Consider the following 19,700-nt stretch of genomic DNA (forward strand, 5'->3'; position numbering starts at 1 on the left):
CATTTCCATCTCCTTCACTCTCTTCTTTTCTCTTAGAGTACCTTCTGATACCAGTGCTGGAAAAGTCAGCCCTTGTGTCTGTAAACACAGGGCAAAGCAAGTCCCCCTACTGCTTTGAAAGATTTTCAATCTTGTGGGGAAAATACCTGCCTTGAAGCAAGTCAGAGCAAGCACATGTTTCCTGCACAGCCTTGTCTACAACCAGCTCTACTCTGGTGCACACATACTTCAGAAAGCTTTGGAGCTGGGACTGGGAAACACCACACTCCTACTAAAGGATTCCTGCTTTCCACTGTGGCCATGGTGGGCAAGCCAGCACAGGTACAGAGCCCGTACATTTATCTGCAGAAGGATGATGGGGTGGCCTCACCACACATGGTGCCTCTTCTTCTAAAATTGGCTTGAGATCTCACCCTTAAATCCCTGCACAGTTGACCTCATAGAAATAAAAAGGACTCTAAGAGTGGCTATAAACATCTGTATACCAATAAATTAGATAACCTAGACAAAATGAACAGATTCCTGGCAACACACAAACTATCTACAATGACTCAAGAAGACATAGAAAATCTCAACAGACCAATAACTAGTAAAGAGATTGAATCAGTCATCAAATACCTCCCAACAAAGCAAAGCCCAGGACCTGATGGCTTCACAGGGGAATTTTACCAAACATTCCAACAAAAATTAACACCAATCCTGCTCAAACACTTCCAAAAAAGTTGAAGAAGGGCAAACACTCCCTAACTCATTCTACAAGGCCAATATCACACTCATACCAAAACCAGATAAAGATACCATAAGAAAAGAATGCTACAGACCAATATCTCTGATGAACACAGATGCAAAAATCCTCAACAAAATAGGAATCCAACAGCACATTAAAAGAATTACACACCATGATCAAGTGGATTTATCCCAGGTATGTAAGGTGATTCAAAATAAGAAAATCAATTAATGTAATACACTACATTAACATAATGAAGAAAAAGGCAGACGATCATCTTAATTGATAGAGAACGCATTTAACAAAATCCAGCAACCCATCTTGATAGAAAACAGTTAGAAAACTAGGAATAGAAGAAAACATACTCAACACGATAAGAAGAATCAGTGAAAAACACTCAGCTATCATGTACTTAATGGTGAAAGACTGAAAGCTTTCCCTTTAAGATCAGGAACAAGACAACGATGTCCACTGTCACCACTGTTATTCAGCATTGTACTGGAAGTTCTAGCTGAGCAGTTAAGCAACAAAAAGAAATAAAAGGCATCTAAACAGGAAAGAGAAAAGTAAAACTCTCCCTACTTGCAGACAACATGATTCTATATACAGAAAATCCTGAAAAACCTACAACAAAGCTCCTAGAGTTTATAAATGAATTCAAAGTGATGGGGTATAAGATCCACACCCAAAAATCAGTTGTGGTTCTATTTGCTAGTAAGGAAAATTGGAAGAAGAGGTCAAGAAAAAAATTCCACTTACAATAGCACCTAAAAGAATCAAATATCTAGGAATAAATCAAACCAGGGGTGTATGGACTCATACACAGAAAACTACAAATATTGCTAAAAGAAATCAAAGAAGACCTAAATAAATGGAACAGCATTCTGTGTTCATGGATCAGAAGACTAAATATTGTTAAGATGTCAATTCTGCCTATGTGATTTACAGATTCAAAACAATCCTATAAAAATTCCAACATCCTTCTTTGCAGAAATGGAGAAGCTAAGCACAAATTTATATGGAATGGGAAGCAGCCCCAAATAGCCAAAGATATCTTGAAAAAGAAAAAAGTTATTTAGAGGACTCACACTTCACAATCTTAAAACTTATTACAAAGCCACAGTAATCCAAACAGTATGGCACTGGTACAAGGACCAAGGGAATTAATTTGAGAGTTTAGAAATCAACTCTCACATTTATGGCCAACTTATTTTTTTTTTTTTAGGTACTGGGGGCCAGGGAATGAACCCGCGATCTCACATGTGGGAAGCCAGTGTTCATCCACTGAGCCACATGGGCTCCTCTGGGCGTGTTTTTGTGTTTTTTGTTTCTGTTTTCCTTAGGAGGCCCTGGGAACCAAACCTGGGACCTCCCATATAGGAAGCAGGCACTCAAACACTTGAGCCACATCCACTCCCAGGCAACTGATTTTTGACAAGGGTGCCAAGTCCTCTCAGCTGGAGAAAACAGGCTCTTCAACAAAAGGTGCTGGAAAAAGAATACAGATATGCCAAAGAATGAAGATGGACCCCTTCCCCATACCACACACAAAAAAGTCAACTTGAAATGGATCAAAGGCCTAAATAAAAGAACTAGAACTATAAAACTCCCAGAAGAAAGCATCATCAGGATTTTGTGTTAGGCATTGGTTTCTTTGACTTTATACTCAAAAAATAAAAAAAACCCAGATGATTGAACTTTATCAAAATTTAAAAATTTTGAGCATCAAAAGACTTTATCATGAAAGTAAAAAAGACAACAAATATATTTGCAAACCACATATCCAACTAGGGTTTAATATCCAGAATATATAAAGAAATCCTAAAACTCAACAGCAAAAAGACAAACAACCCAATATAAAAATGGGCAAAAGACTTGAAAAGACATTTCTCCAAAGAAGATATACAAATGGCCAAAAAGCATATGAAAAGATGCTTGACAACGTCAGCCATTAGGGTAATGCAAATCAAAACCACACTGAGTGCTCGCTTCAGCAGCACATATACTAATTGCAATGATACAGAGAAGATTAGCATGGCCCCTGTGCAAGGATGACATGCAAATTCGTGAAGCGTTCCATATTAAAAAAAAAAAACACACACATTGAAATACCCATTTCATATCCATCAGAAAGGCATCTATGAAAAAAATGGAAAATTATAAGTGTTGGAGAAGATGTGGAGAAAATAAGAACACTCATTCACTGTTGGTAGGAATGTGAAATGGTGCAACTGCTATGGAAGATAGCTTGGAGGTTTCTCCTCAGAAAGTTGTAGAATTACCATGTGGCCTGCAATCCCACTTACATATATATACCTAAAAGAACTGAGAGTAGGGACTCAAACACATGTTTGCACACCAATGTGCATAGGGGCATTATTCACTATTGCCGAAAGATGGAAGCAACCCAAATGTCTATCAACCAAAGAATAAGATAATCAAAATATGGCATATATACACACAATGGGATATTATTCATTCATAAAAAGGAATGAAGTCCTGATATATGCAACGTGGCTGAGCCCTGAAGACATCATGATGAGGGAAACAGGTCAAATCACAAAAGGACAAATATTGTATGGTCTTACTGATATGAAATAATGAGAACAAGAAAATTCACATAGTTTGAAACTAGAGTATAGATTACCAGGGGCTGAGGTGGTAAGAGGGAACAGGGAGTTAATGCTTAAGTTGTACAGTTACTATTAGGGATGATGGAAAAGTTTTATTAACAGATGGTAGTGATGGTAATACAATATTGCGAATGTAATTAACCAGACTGAAATATGTATCTGAAGGTGGTTAAAAGGGGAATAACAACATACACATAGGTTGTATATATGTTACCAGGAAAAGATATTTTTAAAAATCCATAGGACTGTACAACATAAACACTGAAGCCTCAAGTAAGGACTACAGTTAACAGGACAGTTATAAAAGCATTCTTTCATTAATTGCAACAAATGTGTCATGTAAGGTATTAATAATAGGGTGATTTATGGGAACTCTGTATTTTATGCATGATTTTTCTGTAAACCTACAACTTCTCTAAAAAAAAAATTTAAAACAAAAACAGGGCACGCCAAGAAAGAATTCCTTTGCCTTGAGAACGCCTTGCAGGACCATTACACAGGGTTGCGTGTGGGCTTGCTGCAAAGGGACGGGCCAGCTGTGACTCTCACATGCCTGTCAGGAGCAGAACAAGTTTCCCAGGGCACGGCCCAGATCAGCAGCACGGCAGGTAAACAAAGGGTAGGTGATGGTCCGAGACCCAGGGCCTCACACCCACTTGCTGGCTCCTGCCTTTTTTAGGGTGTGGCAAGTTGAGAAATCCATCTCTATTTTATCTCCATTTGACATCTATCTCTGTCATCTGAGTTCTGCTTCTGCTCCCATGGCCCTACTGGAACACCTAGCTGGGAAAATAAACAAAACACACAGGTCAAACTGGAACAGCCCCTGACAACTGGGCGGTGGCTGCTTCCTGTCGACCGCATGGGGGGCAGAGGCGAGTTAGCAGCAGCTGTGCGTCAAGTAGAGCGCCGGCACCCAGGATGGCTCTGTGTCGTCCAGACCATCCAAGGGTCCTCCAGGCAGGAACTTCCTACCCTTGATGAGTACAAATAAGGAAAGCAGACTTGGGGTGGGGGGACTGGGGCAACTGGAGCAAGCACACCCTGCCTGGCTCCAGCCATTCCTGCTTCAAGAGATGCCTAAACCCCGATTCCACATTGGAGCTAACTCACATTTTTAATAAGCACTGAAGTGGGTTATTCAACAGTAACAAGTATCACCTGCTGGAGGTGGTCTGCTGGCCTCTGGTGACAAGCAAAAGGGGCCCCTGCACAGAGTCCATTTCCTGCTCTTAGTGTTACTGTCTCAAGACACTTGAGGGCTTGAACTGTCCCCCGAAGACCACCACAAAAACCCCCGGGGCAGAGAAGAGAGGGAAGAAGGCACCGAGGCAAGTCGTCTCCACGAGAAACTGGACGACAACTCTGCCGGTGGTCCCCAGACCGAGGCACATGCGGTTATCTGAGAAAGCCCAGGCCTCAGAGGCCTCCGAACTGCTCAGAAGGACCCAGCACAAGGTGCATTTCTGAGCTAAGGAGAAGCTGCTCTTCGACTGTTGGGTAAGAGTCACTTTCTACCATGGGGTGTTCTGGAAAGGCCTCAGTCAGCCAGGAGTCTTGGCCTTGCAGGAGCACACGGGGTGGGGGGGGGGCAGCCCCAGAAGTTTCCTGTGTCATGTCACTCTGCCCTCCAAAGCCCCCCGAGGCCCACGAAGAAAGTACTCAGGGCCCAAGGGCCAAAGCGCATGGTCCCTACCTCCTCATTGCATCTGTGGTCAGCCCATCTCTCAGGGGCTCGATCATGAGCTTCCTTTCTTGTTGCTTACGGGGTGCCATGCAGGGGATGGATGAGGATGCCGTGAGCACCTGCTGGGGCTTACAGACATGCCTGATGAAAGAGTTCTGCCAGGGCTGCACAGGCCAGGTTGTTCCGTTGCCATTCCATGTGGCACATTTCCACCGGCTGAATGTCCATGGAAGGACACACCCTGCCCTCCCTTGGAGGGGACTTTTGGCAACTCTGGTCGTTGTAGCCTTCTCCATGGCCTTTAAGCACTGCAATGACTAAAGAGGAGAAATGGGTTCTGGGGGCATTGTTTCTTTCTTTTTAATGTACTGAGACTACATTACAGACATTTGGAGGCAAAAATTAGGAATAATTCTTCCAAGTCCTTTACCTTAAGTGAATGTCACCCATATTACAGTTTGAAAACATTTTTTCCACTTGGTTTTCGACCATATGCATTCCAAAGTTACAGAATATTTTTACAACCACTGTCCTTTATAGTTGCAAAATACTCCATCATTAGGACATATCATAATTGACTGAACCATTCCCCTCTATCGGGGTCTTCTGAATATCCCAGTTCTTGATCATTTTGGTGGTTGGCATATCTTCTCAACCTTTGCTCTTTCATCTCAGGCCCATTTAAAGGGATTCTTCTGCAGCGAAGGAGCTCGGGATCCACCTAACGCACCTTCTCTCTCCATGTAAACACAGGCCACTCGTTTTCATTCTTAAAAGGACCTCCTGTGATTGCTCTTTTGAATAGGCTTACCAGGTCAAAAGTAATCTTATTTCCGAAGTTATTTACTGCTTGCAGGAGAAGCCTCCTCATTAAAGGAAGATAGCAGAGGGGAAACAAAGGCTGATGGAAGGCCTTGATTTTGCCTCCTGAAATGGCAGTTGTGCCTCAAAATTCCCATGTGTAAATATATCTTAAGATTCCTTTCCCTCAGATTTTGGTACAGAGAAACGTGCCTGGCGAATCAACCAGCACCCATTTGCCATGAACCCCAAAAAGCATTTCTGTCCACCACGGCCTTGAGCGGTCATCTACAGGTCTGTGGTGGCTGCCATGGAGCCCAGCAGGATCTGGGGGATGGAAATGTTTTGAAGCTAGAGCGAGATGGTAGTTGCACAACATTGTGAATGCACTAAAGCCACTGAATTGTATCCTTTAAAATGCTTAATTGCATGTTATGTGAATTTCACCTAAATTGAAAGGTAAAAATAGAAATATAAAGGACTGTAAGTAAAGTTCAAAGACTTGGAGGCTGGCTCCCTGCCACTAATTAGCTGTGTGCTGCAGCTCAGCTTCTCTGAACAGAAGGGGCTGAACCAGTGACCTCCAAGCCCTCAGAGAGGTCTGCCCACGTGGGCGAAGACAAGGTGACCAGGCACTTGCACCTGGATTAAGAAACCCACAGCAAACCTGGGATCATGAACCAGAGCAAAGCATCACCTTACACCTTCACTTTGTTATCAAGAAATAATATTTATATGTCCAAAGAAAATGTTAGTTGATTCTTAATCAAGATAAGAAAGGGAATGGGATGGGTATTTGAGAAAGCCAAAAACTCTAGGAGTTATCCTGGATTCTTCTATTTCTCTCTGTAACTCGTCCCCACCCCTGCAACCAGAATCCATCAGAAATTCCTAGCACCTACGTCAAAGTTCTCTCTCAGTTCCATTTATCTTCACTGCTAGCACTGTGGTCCAGGCAGCTATTATTCTTCATGCCAGCTGCCTCAAAGCCTCCTAATTGGTCATCCGTCACCCATTCACTCAACAGCGAAACATCATCACTCCTACCTAAACCTCAAAAACAGATCCTTAGGATACAAAGAAAAACCCTCCAATGCTCCATCATGACCTGCAGTGGCCACATCTTGGCTTCAGCTCTCCATCTCCCTTCTGCTCACTCTGCCTCCCAAGTGTGATTTTGGTTACTCAGATATACCAACTTCTCTCTCTGCCTAGTGGCTCTGGCGCATGCTGTCCCCCCTGCCTGCAGTGCGTGCACCCCTCTCGGGGGTTACTTCTTCTCAGCCTTCGGGCATCGGCGTGGAGGACATGCTCCACAAAGTCTCTCCTTGTCCAAATGAAGTCTCCCGCCCACAGTCACTCTTGATTTGAGCTCCAGCCTTACCCATTTCAGAGCATTCATTACAACTTGCCATGATGTTGCTTACTCATTCATTTTTTTGGCTGTCTTTCCCACTAAAATGTAAACACTGTGAGGCCAGGGTCCTTGTCTCTTGTTCATTAATATATCCCCAGAAACATAGCCCAGTGCTGGCTACCTAGACAATAATTAATAAATACTTGTTGAATCAAAAAAGGAATTACACAGTTAATGGCTCAGAATTGTGACCTGTCCAAAGACAATGCGACGAGGGCCCAAGTAATGTAAGTAACAGAGAAAATCAGAGAAAGACTGAAATCTTGGCATGGCAGACAGACCTGCGTGTGTGCGATAGAAAGCTTCAAGATAGTGAGATGTTTCTGCTGCGTGTGTGTGTGCACACCAATGTGTCCATGTGTGAGTGTGAGAGTAGGGTGTGTATATGTGTATGTGTTTGAGAGTGGGTGTGTAGGTGTGAGACTGAGAGCGTGTGTGTAGGTGTGTGTGTGTGTAGGTGAGTGTGTGTGTAGGTGAGCATGTGTGTAGGTGAGTGTGTGTCCTCACACCTCCCATCCTTGGATGGCTGTCATCAGATCTGCTTGCCAGGACCTGCCTTCTCGTTCCCCACGCTCCTGCCAGAGTGACAGGGTCTACAGTTCTCAAGGTCTGCTTCACATGTTTACTTTCTCGGGGGCAGGCTTCCTCTCCAAAAGGCATCCCGTGGGAAAGGGAGAGCGGTCGCCTTTCCTTTGGCTGTTCAAGCAGATCCCGCACAATGGATTGGGTTAAACAATGGGAATTTATTAGCTCACCGTGGGGAGGAGAAGAGAAAGCCCAAATCAACGCCTCAGCAAGGCCATGCTTTCTTCCCGAAGTCTGCCGTTCTGGGGCTGCTGACGAGGCTGGGTCCTTGGCTTGTCCCGTGGCAAGCACGGGGCAGCATCTCCTGGTCTCTCCTCCTCCAGGCTCCGCTGCAGTCCACCTTCTGGCTGCTCCCTCTGTGGCTCTCTCTCTATTTCTGCCTGCATTTCACTCTCTTAGAGAGGATCCAGTCACAGTGTTGAGACTCACCCTGACTGGGCTCGGTCACCCCTTCACCAAAGCAGCCTCGTCAAAAGGTCCTCCTTACGAGGGGCCACACCCTCAGCAACGGGCTAAGTTTAAGAGCATGTGTTTCTGGGGTACCTACAGCTTCAAACCACCACAGGGAACAACCCACTCTGACTCCCCCAAATCAGAGATCCCCCAGCCACCTGCTCACCAAGGGTTGAGCCGAGTAACAGCTCCACGGGGTCTGGCAGGACCTGCAAGGGACCAGCGCCCAGCAGGCACGGAAGCAGGTGCCAGCTGAGACCCGCCTTGCAGGGGCCGCCCGCTGTGCTAAGCTGGAAGTGAGCGGAGGCTTCGCCCACAAGTCAGGGCAGCCGTCTTGCCCAGCGCTCCCTGCTCTTTGTGCGTGGGCAGGCCTTAGCGTCCTCGGTAATTCTGCTCTCACGGGCCTCCTCCTCCTTGCCCCTCAGCCCAGAAACCAGGCAGTACTGACCCTGAGGAGTCACACTTTAATGGGAGTGCCCCGGAGACCAGCTTTATGGCCGTAAGAGGGGCCTAGCACAAAGGTGTGGACCACTGCCCACGTGGTGCAGTGGTGCTCCAGACGGTATTCGCCAGGTGCAGTGGATGTGCCGCGATGATGGAAGAGGTTGTTGATGTGGGAGGGGTGGGGTGGGAGAGGTGGGGGGTATATGGGGACCTCATATTTTTTGAATGTAACATTTAAAAGAAAATAAAGAAGGAAAAAAAAAAAAGAATAAAAGGAGAGCGGAGCAGATGTAGCTCAATGGTTGAACACCTGCTTCCCATGTTAAGGTTCTGGGTCCAATCCCCGGTTCCAGCTATAAAAGAATAAATAGAGAAGGACAAGGGGTATGTATACCTTTTGTGCAGTCTGAGACACATTTCAGGATTTCCAGGTTTCCATAGTCCATTTAGTTGAAATAAGTTAGGCTTCAACCTCCCTGGCATATATTTCAAAAAAAAAAAAAAGCATATTAACATTTCTTGGGATACTATTTTGCCAAAAAATCTACTTCCAAATAATCATTAAAATCTGATATTAAAATTAAAATAAAAAAATAAAATAAAGTATTCAGAAAATGAACAGCACAGCTTAGGCAGGACTTACTAACTAGGTACTAGAGGCTGATCTAAGCCCTTTACCTACATCAGCATGTATCAACCACCCTAGCGAGGCGTTTTACAGATAAGGGAAACTAAGGTACAGTGAATTCCTGCAAGGTGCCCCCCACACACACCAGTAAGAGGTTGTGCAGGAAGATGATTCACAGAGCTGAGGCACTCCAAGGCTCCCAGAGGGCGGCAAAAGGCAGCTGCCAGCCCCGAGCTCTGAGAGGCCTGAAGAGGGAACCGTGTCACTGGAACCCAGCAAGCACTGGCCATGGGCACTGCCAAGTCCACGACCCGGCAGGGATGGAAGGAGGGGTGGAATAAAGTTCCTGCTCTCCCTTATTCTGTGCTGATTTCCTACTGGACCCTCCTGATGGGTCTCGATCTCATCATCAATGAAACAGGACAATTCAACCTGACCCCAGTTTTCAGTGGGTTCTGTGGAGTCTGTAGATTCCAGGGATAGAAGAGCCGAGGAGAAGCTTTCAGGGGGAGGGAGGGATCGGGGTGGGAGAGTCCACAGCTGGGCCCTGGGCCCCAACCCCATTCAGGCAGAAGAGCTCTGCCTTATGCCCTAGGGCCCCACTTCAGATTTCTGAAGAGTTCTGTCACACATCAAGCCTGGAAACCAGCAAGTCTGATCATTTAAAATCTGTGAAGCCTGCCGATACCCAACTCCAGGGCCCATCCTTCAAACTGCAGTCCAGGTACGGCGCCCCCTGGAGTTGTGCAGCATGGCGGCACTGCTCAAAGGCACCTTTCCCCTGCACAGCCCTGGGACAATAAACTCTCAATGAAGGACTGACGTATTTTCTCAGCAGAGGCTTGGAAGTGCCTCCTAGGGACCAGGCATCATTGCAGCTGCTACACTTCTGATTTTCATGGATCAATCAGGAGAAAAAAATCATGAGGTAAATGACAGAGTTCCCATCTTTCCCTTTCTACAAGTAAAATCCAATAAAACAAAAGCTACTGTGAATGCAGATTCTCATTTGCTAAGTTCAGGTACACTGAAACTGCAAAACCGTAGGCAGGGACCTTAGCTCAGACTTAAAGAACAGGGATTTAAGTTGAATAAGTTTATGACCAACATCGCCATATTGCGCTTATCTTTCTCAGTTTTGTCATGAAAATGGGTGAGGACCAGATCCAAGCCAGGCAAGTCCCTGGCCCAACCAGCCTTTGGGGACCTTGGTGCAGACCCACGCTTTGCAGCTGAAAGCTGCCCTGCGCAGACCAGCCCTTGCACCCGCTCTGGACCTGCAGGTGCCTGGAAACCAGCTGACATGTGGACACTGCACTGTGGCAGGCTGAGAGCCTAGAGGAAGGGTCGAGCTCTCGGGGATGGAGTCTCCCTCCGGATAATGACTAGAAGATCATCTAGACTTAAAAAGATAACGGAAAAAAAATTTAAGAGAGAAAATGTGAGAAACCCCGAGCACTGAAAGGTACAAAACCCTTCAGAGATGAGAAGCTTTAAACTCTACAGGAGAAAGGAAGGGAAAGGCTGGTTGCCTGAGTTAAACAATTAAGCACGCCTCTCTTTCCCATCACCCCATTTTACGAGGAGGAAAGGGAGGCTGGGGGAGGCTAAGCTGGCCGAGGGCACTGAACTGCAGGCTCACAGGCCAGAGGAGCAGGTCCCCTCTTGCCCTGCCCCGCCTCCACCCCCAGGGTTCTCAGATCCCAGGCTCCCAACCTCGTTGCTCCCCTAGCACAAGCTCTCTGCCCTTTCCCAGGAGAACACGCCGCCTTCTCAGGAGGCCAGTGAAACCAGCGGCTTTCTCCCTGCCCTGGAGCACTTTCACTACGATGGCCAGGGGAGCAGCAGAGTGAATTTCACAGCCAGCTCGCTGCCTAACGACCTCTAATTGCACAGCCGGAGGCTCGCACACTAATGTGGTAGAGACTGGCCATAAATTTAAAAGAGCGATTTCCACCCCACACCCCCCTCCCACCACCTCCCTCTCAATCAATCACTCTCCTAAAATGGAGGGTGGCAAAACCCCGGGCTGAAGGTCAAGGGGGTGCTCCCCAGCTTGTTAACAGCTCGCCCCTCCTGCAGGAGTGCTCCCAAGGGCTTTGGGGAAGCTCCCCCCCCTCCCCGCGGGTCAGAAGGTGGCAAAAACAAGGCGTGCATGGAGACAAGGGTCAGGATGCATAATGTCTGTCCTTGGAAAGCGCGATTTACTCAGCCCCGCACGCAGCTGGCCCCTGTCCCCGTGGACGCTGCAGGCTCCCCAGGGTGGCCGAGGGGGACTGACTCGGGATCAACACCCACAGGCACATTTGATGGGGAGCACTTACAGCTCCGGGGGAGGGGGATGGGCTCACAGGAGCATGCCTGGGGTTCTTTTGGGGGGTAACAGACTAGTGATGCTCCTGATCACGCTGTTTAAGTTTCCTGGACCACAAAGGAAGCCTCAGCCCAAGCCCGTCCGGTCAATCTCCCTGAGTCTCACTCTCCTCTTCTGGAAAACAGGATTTTGGGGGACCCCAAGGAGATAGCAACCATGAGGTGCTCCGCCTGACACCAGCACAGCCTGGGGGCTTGGCAAATCTTACTGTCCATCACTTTCCATTTTTACTGAGAACAGGCAGGGTGTCCCGCCCTCTGGAAGGCACCAGAGGCAGAGAGGAGGCAGAGCTCAGCGCCAGCGGACAGGAACGCCGAGGACTGAATCATGCCGATGCCAGGAGGGGTGGCAGCCACTAGGCGCCACCGCTGCATCCAGACAGCCCAGACTGAGGAAGGGTCACCAAGGAAAGGCCGAAGGCAAAAGGTGTGCTGGGAAGAGCGGTGGGGGTACCTGGTGCAACAGGGGGAAGGGGAAGCAGAGGTTAGAAACGCTGGCCCAGAACCAGACGATTGGGGTGCAAAGCCGGCCTCGGTTTCTCTGCTGCTGCATGACCCTCAGCAAGTGGCTCGACCTCTCTGTGCTTCAAGCTGAGATGCTGGGAATAAAAAAGTCAACCCCTCCAAAAGGTACATTTAATATCTACAGAGTGCTTAAACCAGTGCCTGGCCCTTGGTAGGGCTCTGTCCTCACCAGCCCTGGTTATTCATGCCTCCAGAAGCAGGCTGGCAGAGTCTGGGTGACTCTGGGGCTGTGCATGACTTTATAGGAGGGGAGAGTGTCCTGGAAGAGGCATGAAGGTCAGTTGGAGAAAGCAGGAAGGAGTCCAAGGGGGTGGGGCCTAAAGCTCGGCACCAGTCGCAGAGGCGAGGCGGGAGCACGTGGCCTGGCGCCCCTCTGGCCCCTGCCTGCTCCCTGCCCGCAGACCCTCCATGAGACTCCAGCGAGAGGTGCCGAAGCGGCTGCAGGGCAGGAGGCCTGGCTGGGGCCAGGGAGCAGTGGGGGAACAGGAGGGATGTCCCCTCCGCAGGGCCGTGGGCAAACCACTGGCCCTGCAAGGGTAGAAGGTGGCAGTCCTGCGGCCGAGCTCATTCTCCTCCACGCTGCCCGGCTCAGGCCCAGGTCAAACCCAGAGGCGGGGACGGCACCCGGGTCCAAGTTTAGAAAACCTGGGGCCCGCCCTCGCCCGCCTCCTCTGGATAAGGCTAAAATCTCCTGGCAGCCTGTTCTCTGCCCAGTTTAATCCTCTCGTCTACACCTCCTTGGCTCCTCGTGGCACCATCTTCTATGCCATGTAAACGCTAAATGTAAAATGCAGTCCCTGCCATGTCTAGAATTTCAAAACTCAACCCACTGAGGTGAAGAGCATAGATCCTGGGGCCCGGGGCCCAGCTTCAAAGCCCTGCACCAGCATATACATACCAGCTGGGTGATGGTGAGCAAGTTACTTAAACTCTCAGTGCCTCAGTTTCCTCAAGTGCAACGTGGGAACAACAGTCCTACTTCTTAAGAATTGGCTTGAGGGTTTAAATCAGTAAATATATGTAAAATATTTGGAGCAGCTTGGCACACAGAGCTATTGCAAGGGCCAAAGAAACCTTTCTGTACCTATGACACAAATACCTAGATACAAAAAAGCAATGTTTTGAGTTTTCTATTTAAGTTGCAGTGGTGCACAGGGACTTATCCATCCTACACACAGATGCTGGTTTAATTTTCCTCAAATTCCATTTCATTCCATCACTTTTGGACTAAATGGGTGATGACCAGGAAGGTTGGCTGGGGGAGAAGGAGAGGAGGAAATGAAGTTTATTGAGCGCTTCCTATATGCCATGTATAGACCATGCCTCGTTGCACCTTCAAAGGCCCATGACCCAGGCAATCCTATCCCCACTTTAATGATGAGGAAACCAAGGCTCAGGAAGCTGAAGTTGCTTACCCAAGGTCAGTGGCAGAGCTGACATTTGAATTCAATTCCAGAGCCGACTTCTCTTTCGCCAATAATAAAAATAATAGGAGGAAGGAACACAATAATGATAGCAGCTAATCTTCACCAAGGGCTGCCTTTATACCAGGTGATATTCTGAACACTTCCCATGTCTTACCTCATTAATGCTCACAGCAGCCCTAGGAGACGGACAGCATTACTACTATCCCCATTTTACAGATGCGAAAACTGAGGTTCAATTCCTTAGCCAAGGTCACATCGCTAGGAAGTGGTGGAGTTGTGCTAACACACCCTTGAATTAAAAGTTGACATCAGCTCTTCTTCCTGGAATGCGCCTTGCCCTTCTCCCCTTTCCACTGATTTACCTGCCTCATAGCCTTCCCCCTTTAAATGCAGCTCAAGACCCCCTTCTCCCCACAGCAGGGAGCAGCCACGCTTCTGGCACCCACAGAGTCAAAGAAAAGGCTTTCCTGGCGTACAGCTCAACAGGTAAGGCAGAAAGACGATGGCCAAGCACGGGGGTTCTGAATCACGCCGTCCCTAATGAGCCCTCAAGAGCGGAAACGCGTTTTAATGCAAGTGGGTGGTTTCCTTTTACATCCTCACTGGGAAGACAGCCAGGTATTCGGCTGTAAAATGCACAGCTCACGCCCTTTTCCCACTTCGCAGGAAGACAAAACCCAAAGGAAAGGGAGACAAAGGTGTCCAGCCTCCGCCGCCCCTAACGGGACTGATTTCTCTTCTTTGCGGATGCGAGGAGCAGAGCCTCAACAATACTAATTCCCTATTATCAGCCATTGAAGGAAAGGCCGAACACACCCCTTGATCTGGGTGGCCATGTCTCTGGAACCCAGTGGGACCTGTGTGCCGATGGGGAAACGGAGCAATAGGAGAGCTCGGGAACATCTTGGGAACTGCAGTGAAGGAGGAAATGCAGCCTCTGTGACGGGAGGTGACTCCCAGCGACGGTGAAGGCCGGAGGCAGTCTGGCCAAGGAAGCTGGTCCCAGGGACTCTCCACGGCTTCTCAGGAGGGCTTGGCTTACACATTCCTGTTCCTGTCTGACTGAGGGAGACGGGAGCTCCCAGCTCCTCACCTTTATCTAGAGACCATCATCGTTATCATCGTTAACCCTGTAGTCGCTGGAACAGTCTATTCCCATAAGTAGCACCACATGCATTTTCTCTTTGCAGAAAAGGGACTCACAGCAGGGGCAGGTGGGGGGAGATCCAGAAATATGCACTCAGTCATTTTAATGCCATCAGATGCCTCAGGATTTAAACCCTCCAGACTGGAGTTGTCCCAAAGAACTTTCTACCATGACGGAACTGTTCTATTAATATAATCTGTACTCCCCAAAATGGTAGCCACAAGCTACAAGTGGTTACTGAGTTTTAAAATTTATCTAGTGCAACTGAGGAACTGCATTTGTTATTTCATTTGGTTTTAATTAATTTAATTTAAATAGCCATGTGTGGCTAGTAGTTGCCATATTGGACAGTGCAGCTCTGTAACATAGTGACACATATTTGGGAAGATAAATGCACTACAGCTTACAACCAGAAAACCGCGTAGGGTTAGTAGATGGGGCTTGCGTGGCCATTTCTCTCCTCTACTTAATAATAATGCACTGATCACTTAGTATGGGCCAATATTGGCACATGCTCATGGCACCTGGAATAACTTCACAATGCCTCTAATAAGAGAAATACTATTATCATCCCCTTTGTACAGGTGCAAAAACTGAGGAATTGAGCTAGTCTGTCTCCAGAGGCCCTCACCTTTAATCACTCATCCACTTGTGACTCCTTGCTCAGTGGTTTTCGAATTTAGCAAGGACTTTAAACAATACTCACTCCATTAGGAGCAGTGAAAATTGTAATAAGTAGGTCTTATGTTTTATCTGCTGTTCCCAAAGCTAATTGTGCTTTCCCCTCTAAGGTTTAAGATGCTAAAAGACCTCAATGAACCTGGTTCAACCAAAAGCCATTCCAAGAAGAGGTAAAGGATGGCAAGGACGGGCATGCTCTCTCTTCAGCAACACCTTCTGAACACTCATGTGTAACATTCTCTTAGAACTCACCAAGCAGGAAGTACAAAGCCCTTTCTTTCTCCCAAACACCAGCCACCCCTGGAAAATGCCCTCTTTCAGCCCCCAGAGTCTACCACCTTCCATGAAGCTTCAAAGAAGAGAAAGGGCTAATGCTTACTCTGTCTAGTAGATGATACTTTTAATAATCATCTGGTTGAATTAAACAGTCCTCATCTTAGGAGCTAAGAGGGGTGGGCTAGATTTTAAGTAAGTGGTAATGCATGGCAAGAACAACCTTGCCCTCATCGTCTTGAACTTTCCCTAGTTCAAGATTGGATCCATCCCCCTCTGATCCGCAGCTCCCAGTTTTCTTCAATGGAGCAGTTACACCACACCCACCTTTTCCTCCTCTCCACTCATAAGGCCACTTCACAGCATCAAATAGTTTGCCCCTTAATATTTCTTACTTAACATAAGAAATCCAATCAGGAAATTCACTGAGAATGCCAGGTCACTGGGGTCAGCTGCCTACCATGAAATGGTGAAGTTAAAAATTAAGATCTTAGGAAGGGCATTATTTTACAGACTTATGTAAATCATTGGCAAGGAAAACCGGGCTCAGTATTGAAAAGAAGTTCAATCCATGGAAAGAGAGAAGAAGGAAATATACAAGAATCCTTCTACTGCGTAATAACGAAAACTGATCATTGCTGGCCAACTTCATCCCTCTGGCTGGTTTCAAAATTCCCATCACAAATAAAAAAGAAAAGTTAGAGGTTTGTAATGTGCAGTGTTCAGAATTTGTTAAGGTGGTCTTCGAAAGAAATCTGATTGGATATTTCTGCAATAGCGCGAACCTGAGAACTATAAAACCTGGAGCAAACGTCAGGGAATACTGGTAAATGTCTTTAGAGCAGTAGTTTTGACAAAGGAGTGCCTGGGACACCCACTTGACTCTATTCTAAAACAAATAAGACAGATGCAGAGAAGTACTGGTTGAGACAGTTCTTGATGGGTCGCGATGCCCTGACAATTATCCAGCCATTTCTGGGGGTTTTGCTTGCAGTGAGCAATCTTAAGGGATGAGATGATGTCTCCTTCTGGGGCAAAAAGCAGGCTTGCTTATGGTTTGCTATAAAAGCAGTAGCTTCCCCAAGTTGAGTGGCCTTCTTTCCTGTAACATAACTTACTCAGGTGTGCAGGGCACTCTGCATCATCCCCATGGTACTTAGAAATGCAAAGGAAACCAACACCAACCAATTATTAGGCCCTGAGTAATAAAGTCCTTGGTCTCTGACCTAGGAGTCTCATGTCTTCTGACAGCATTCACAGGACATTAACCAGCTATGCCTTTAGCTTGTAGCAATGTAAAATCAAATCCAAGACCAACAAGAGACTGCACCGCAAGCTAGAGAACACTGGGAAAAGTAATAAACCTAGGGACATAGCCATTGCAGAAGGCAAGCTATGCCACCCATCCTTCCAACCTGACTTAACACTAAAAGTCACTTTGATGCTCATGGATTATTTGCATAACAGTCTACAGAAGCAGGGAAATGCATTCGTAAAAGCACAAACACACTGAGTTATATTTTTTTGAGAAGAACAGTAATTTTTGTTTTCCCCTTCATCTTCACACACACACATTTCCAAACTGAAAACACCACCCAACAAGACAAGCAGAGCAGACCCACAGAGAAGAGGGGACTGAGGGGAGCCCCTGGCAACACCCCCTCTCAGGCTGGCCCCACATGATTCACAGGAAGCCCACCTCACTCCTCCAGCTCTGAATGCTCATGAGTTCTGAAAATGTTCGTCCCAGATAACCAGAGGGCCAGGTCGCAGACACTGCCTTCTTTCTGAGGCACCGTAAGAGGTATTCTCATGTTATTTCTTTGCCCCAAGAATGCATCCTTTCAGGGACCATCATTTGATAGCTCTGAAAAGTGAGGCTTCACAATTCCTTGTTTGGAGACCATGCAGAATGCCTCTTTTCTCCAAGGGCAGCTAGGATTTGGAAGGCAGAGTATCTCTCTGCAAGAACCTGAGTCATTGCTCACACTTGTAAAATATTCCTAAGCACATTTGGCCAATATTTCCCAACTCCCCACATATAAATGCATATGCATGTTTCTATTAGCCTTGTGTCCCATTTTGTCCTTTCTGTGTTTCAAACTCTTGGCTTTTATGACAGTGGCTGATATAGTTTCTTTGGAAGCAAGAGAACACAGAAGTCAGGAATACATCCGTTGGAGAAAGAAATCCCCTGGGTTCAAATCCCAATGCTATCCCTTATTTGAAAAGTTACTTGATCTCTCTGGGTCCTGATTTCCTCCTCTCAAAGGGAGAAAAGAAAACTTCATCGAAAGGATTGTTTTCAGAATTACACAAATAATAATATATGTAAAGAACTTAGCACAGTTTCTGGCACATTCTAAGTGCTCGATAAGTGTTTACTGATATTATCCTCATTCAGACTGCCTGATGGGCAGATGCTGTGTCTGATTCATCTGTGTATTCCTAGCAACTTATACAGAGACTGGCATATGGCAATGAATGTCTGTTGAATCAATGAATGAATGAATGAAAAGCAGACAATTAAATTTAACATGTCCTTTAAAAAAGTGGTCAAGTTAAAGTCTCTTAACACAATATCATTATCTTAATATATTCACTATATGTGTATACATAATCATACTGCTATTATGCAATAAAATGAAATGCAATATTTTATGCAATAAAATGAAAAAAAAATGCAGATTTTTTGGAACGTTCATAACCAAGAATCCAGAACATTGTGCATCTCTCAGGATGGCAAACGTACAGAGCTGCTGTACAGCAGGAGCAATGTGGAGGACAGACATGAGAAAGGAGAGACTGGACATAAGGAGACTTGTCAAGGAAGCAGCAATTGTCCAGGTGAGAGGTGCTGAGAGCCCAGCCTGTGGCAGTGATGGCATGAGCAGAGGGACTGGAGATCCAGACAAAAGAGACCTTCAGGAGCCTTGCTCAGTAAGAGGCAATGGATAGTTAAATCCAGGGTTGGGAGAGAAAGCATGATGTGAATCAATAACAAAGCAAACTTGGGAGGAAATTAAAGAGCTGGATCTTGGACTTTCTGGGTTTCCCATGTCTAAGGACACCCAAGAGGAGACATTTTTTAAGAGACTAGATATATGGATCCAGCATCACAAGCATATAGGTAGTAGGTAGAGTAGAGGGGCTCAGTCTTCCAATTTTCCAACAATGTTGCTAAATTCAATACTATATCACTCACCGGTATTCACCCTCTGGCCCCTCTCCTTACTCCTCCAGGTAGACCAGTGGGAGATTGCCACTTGTCCAAAGTTCACCTAAAATCTGAGTGACCTCGGGAAAGTGTAGTTTGATGACGCATACTCAGAAGAACATTCAGCTACCTGGACCCAATATACTCTGCCCTTGGATCCATGGTGGGACCACCTCCACCTGCTAACCAAAGGTCATTGCCACAGGCACTCATGGAGATCTTTAGAATCCTACACGGATGAACAACTGAGGCTGCTGATTATTTTCCCAGGTTGAATGGTCTTGGGAATAACTATTTTATTTTATTTTATTTTATTTTTTTAAGATTTATTTTTATTTATTTCTCTCCCCTTCCTCCCCCCGCCTCAGTTGTCTGTTCTCTGTGTCCATTTGCTGCATGTTCTTTTTTGTCCACTGCTGTTGTTGTCAGCAGCACGGGAATCTGTGTCTCTTTTAGTTGCGTCATCTTGCTGTGTCAGTTCTCCGTGTGTGCGGTGCCATTCCTGGGCAGGGGCTGTACTTTCTTTCGCGCTGGGCGGGTCTCCTTATGGGGCACACCCCTTGCGCGTGGGGCTCCCTTATGCAGGGGACACCCCTGCGTGTCATGGCACTCCTTGCGCGCATCAGCACTGTGCATGGGCCAGCTCCACACGGGTCAAGGAGGCCCGGGGTTTGAACCGCGG

At 46.8% G+C, this 19,700-nt stretch overlaps 1 protein-coding gene and 1 non-coding gene across 3 annotated transcripts in view; one reads left to right on the plus strand and one right to left on the minus strand.

Moving 5' to 3' along the window:
• SLCO3A1 (solute carrier organic anion transporter family member 3A1) overlaps positions 1 to 19,700 on the minus strand; it is a 295,681-nt gene that overhangs the window by 199,376 nt on the left and 76,605 nt on the right. The gene's annotated exons all lie outside the window — the stretch shown is intronic.
• LOC111766461 (U6 spliceosomal RNA) lies at positions 2,709 to 2,813 on the plus strand. Its single transcript, XR_002798507.2, has one exon. It is a non-coding gene; the product is annotated as a U6 spliceosomal RNA (small nuclear RNA).

Source organism: Dasypus novemcinctus, chromosome 3 (genome assembly GCF_030445035.2).
Source record: "Dasypus novemcinctus isolate mDasNov1 chromosome 3, mDasNov1.1.hap2, whole genome shotgun sequence".
Classification (NCBI taxonomy): domain Eukaryota; kingdom Metazoa; phylum Chordata; class Mammalia; order Cingulata; family Dasypodidae; genus Dasypus; species Dasypus novemcinctus.